Here is a 4,290-nt window from a genome sequence, read left to right on the forward strand (position 1 = left end):
CCATCAATACTATGTACTCTTGTGACATGACTAAGAGACCTCCTCAAGTTCTCAACAATCACACCATTGACACTATTTGATTAGTAAGTGGAGTAATCTCCATAACTTCTTGCATTTCTTGATGGTGGAGAAGTCCTCACAACACATCAGCCTCGTTGAGCAAGTCAAGGTTGGAAGTGATTGTTTGAAATGCTACACCATAGATAACACACCGTCTCCTATTCCTTTCTGAGCATGATGGTTTTAACCTCATATCTTTCTCTTCAACTACCTTAGGTGGTGCATTTTGTGACACACAACTAGGAGAAGAACACTAATAGATTAATTATTCAATCCAAGTGATTTGATTGTGCCTCTAGTCTACATGAACACCACACACAAGTTGATTACAAGAGTGAAGATATTTTTGAAGGATATCACAAAATGATTCTTCAACTAAGAAGCACACATGTATTTGAGTGAAGATAAAGACACCACTTTGTATGTAAACAGACTTGCATTAGTTAAGGAAACTTACTAAGAAAAAGATAGTACTTTCTATGTAAACAAACTAGTTAAGAAGGATAAGAAAACTTACTGATTCATCAAATTCCCACAGGAAATTTTCCTATTGTTTGGAGCATAATTAATGATTCACTATTCTCAAAAGCTCATTGGGGTTTCACTACTAGTGTGTGTGCGTCCTGAGAGAGACAAATGGATCTCTCTCTCTCTCTCTCTCTCTCTCTCTCTCTCTCTCTCTCTCTCTCTCTCTCTCTCTCTCCATATATACATATATTTAGAGAGGTGGAGGTGGTGTAGGTGATACACAAGAGAGGGATGGATAAAGACGATGGTGGAGATAGCAGAGGAAAGAGATAGAGGGAGAGAGGGAAAACATAAATGTCGCTACCATTCAAGTTTACAAGGGAGAGAGGGAAAATGGTCCAGCTATGCTCATACTAAAATTAGAAGCAAACTTACCTAACAAGTTTCATGATCACTTAGTAACCTCAATGAGAATTCGTACTTTTTACAACCATTTAGTATTAAAAGTACTACCATTTCTTTGGCCAAAAGAGTACTTTTTTGGACACCCTACCATGCATCCACCCTTCTCTGTCTCTATGTGTGTGTGTGTGTGTGTGTAGTGCACACATTTTCACACATATGTATACTTCAGATTTACATTTTATGTGTGCACCAAAAATTCTCACTATATTATGTACACCTAACTAATAGTACAACCAAGTAGTAATCTATGTACAAGTTTCTAAAGGAAAGAATAGCATGTCGTAAAAGACAATGACAACTCATGTTTGTTAACTCTGAAGAAGTGTTCCCCTGTAAAGTTTGCTGGCACATTCACATACCATTACAACATCATCCCATTCAAGTCGAGGAGTACTAATTTCTTGGGATGGTTGTTCTAAATACCTACGCACAATGTGTGACATAGACCTGATTCGAAAAGAAAAAAGACAACTAAAATATTTAAACAAATTTCTCAAAAAAGAAAAGCAATGCATATTTATAACATTTCTAGAAAATGCCATAGGATTTCAACAAAAATACAACAAGATTGAGGGAGAAGATTCACGTGGCTGCAAATCTTAGAACCCTACGAATAGGGGTGGTACAAGACTGACTTTTAACAATCGAAGGAGGGTTAGGGATGACAAAGGTAGGGGCACCATCTTTAGTGGGCATAACAATTTCCCTACGGTTAGGGTTGCCAAGGGCTTTCGTTTTCTTAGAGAAAGTACCAGGCTTACGAAGGAGAGTGATGATAGGCATGTCCTCATCATTACTCCAAGTAGCACTTTCAATAGCATCTTCAAGGCTTGCAACTTACTATCTTGGACCTCTAACCCCGAACAAAGATAAACTTCCTATGCTTCACCGTCTCTTCGGTAGACACTACATCCCCTTCAACTTTGGTGCCTCCTCCCAACTTGTCGATGTCAACTACCAGCACCTCTTTGCCCTGACATAACCCTTGCTCTGCTTGAGTGATTTCTCCCCCCATGTCGATGTAAGCATTAATTGCACTACCTTCAACAACATGTCTAGTCCAACATTCAGAGCTACTCTACCTCTGTTGTTCAATGACGCTCCCTTCCATTGCACCACTTGAACACCTTCTTGCTTATCCTCTTCTAAACCTTCTTCATTGAAAGAATGTGTGGTGTGTTCACCACCTCTTTGCCCTTACACAATCCCTAATCTGCTCCCATGTCTTCTTCCCCCATGTGGACGTTGTCAATGTCATTGCATTGACTTCAATGAGCACCTGATAGGTCTGGTTCAACATTTAAAGTGCATCCACCTACAATCCCTTCTTACTTATCCTCTTTTGAAAAAGGCTCTGTAGAGTAAGCACATCAGGAGGCATAATGCTTCTTGATTCATTTAGCACTACCTTTCCTACATCACCATAGATTTCATCCACATAGCCCCCTCTTTGGATGTAGCAACAACTCTAGCGACAACAAGTTTGTCGTCCCACCAACATTGTGTTTTGGTTAGCCTCTTTTGATGTACTCTCCAATGCACCCTGCAATTATCCACCATGTTGGCTTTGTTTTCCACCAACCTACTATCCAAAAAGTGCTCATCATCTTCGCCATTGTTGTCAATTTTTGCTTCTACCTCACTTCCTTTTTCCATTTGATGCCTTATCTCAATAGGCCCTAGCTTCATTGTAAAAACCTTCTCCTTTGAACTAGATTATTTTTTATCTATTGTAAGATCAGGGACAAGTGAGAAAGCAACAGAGGAATGATATGCATATACCAGTTTCTTCATTGACCAAATTAGTAGACACAGTGGGCCACCAAATCTTGATGATCTACAAACTGGAGATGTCTTTGGACATTTCTCTATATCGCCAATAATAATTTCACCCTTCTAAAAATGGGATGCATCCTTTTTAGTGTTCTACTTGGTCATTTTTTGTTGCTTTTGAACCCCTCTATTATTTTGTTGTGCAGTAGTTTGTCCTCGTCGTCGTACGCACTACCATCACCATGTTCCTTATCACAACAGCTTTTTTGCATGATGCCTGTACAGAATCTTGGACCCCAGTCTTCAATGTAGTCACAGATGCAGAATAGCTTGGAGTCTATAGGCTAACACTATTAAGAGATGCACGTTTCCCAAGCGGACTCTCACACTTCACCTTGATTAATGAAGTACATGGTGCACATGTAAAATAATTCAAATGAGTCTTGCAAGAAAAAAACCTTACAAAAACAAAGCAAAAATAAAAAAACTTACAAAAATAAAAACAAACTAGGGGACTAGGACTTAGAAAAGAGCAAAGGCTTGCCCCAAAGAAAAAAAACTTTACACTACTATAGAGGTAGATTGTGAAGTACTACATAGTACTGATTATAAAAAGAAGTACTAAACTAGTTATGGAAGAAGAGTTTATAGTACACATAGTTTTATAAAAGTACACAAAAAGAAATATAACTATTTCTAAAATTGTACAAGAGGAGTTTTGGTAGTACAAAGGGAACAACTATACTAAATATTACAACATGAGTCCTACATATTTTTTAAAAAATGTAAATAGTATTACTATAACCATTATGCAATAACACAGAGTAGTATATATAGCTTTCACAAATCATGTATGCCCTTCACGTTCAAGTGCATATTTAGATGTAGTATTTTATAGTACAAAATAGTTCCAAGAGCGTAGTACTAAATAGTACTCCAATGTTGTTTCATTGGCATAGTACTAATACAATAATAAAATAATGCAAAGATGTCTCATGCATAGTACTAAAATACTTGATCCTTAATAGTAATAATAGATAAGGTTACATAGTACTCCATTGTTTGTTGCCTCTTTCCCATTTGTTGCCCCATATATGCTTTTGAAGCCTTGGACTTGCTTGGATGTATGTAATAGCTCTACACTTTCTATGTCCATGTCTTGCATTGCATTATCCTCTTTTACAATCTCATCCGAAACAGACACTATGTCCATTCAAGGAACAAAAAAGTAGCCCAAATATCAGACATGTTCCTAAACCACAAACACATAACAGTTCTAGGCATAGTGTTAGAGCAATTAAATCTACATAATAGTATCACTTAACTTTTCTCGAACGGGACTCAAAGGCCTCCTTTCCCTTCTCTTTTCTAGGCTTGTACACAACGATCGCATGATGTTACTCTTCTTTGCGTACGCTCCTTGCTGCTTCATGATGTCAATAGGCTCTGGCTTCATTGTAAAGCCCTTCTCCTTTATACTAGATTATTTTTTATCTGTAGGATCATGGATAGCAATGTAAGGGA

The sequence above is a fragment of the Cibotium barometz genome, chromosome 25 (genome assembly GCF_041138505.1).
Source record: "Cibotium barometz isolate CiBa-2024 chromosome 25, ASM4113850v1, whole genome shotgun sequence".
Lineage (NCBI taxonomy): Eukaryota > Viridiplantae > Streptophyta > Polypodiopsida > Cyatheales > Cibotiaceae > Cibotium > Cibotium barometz.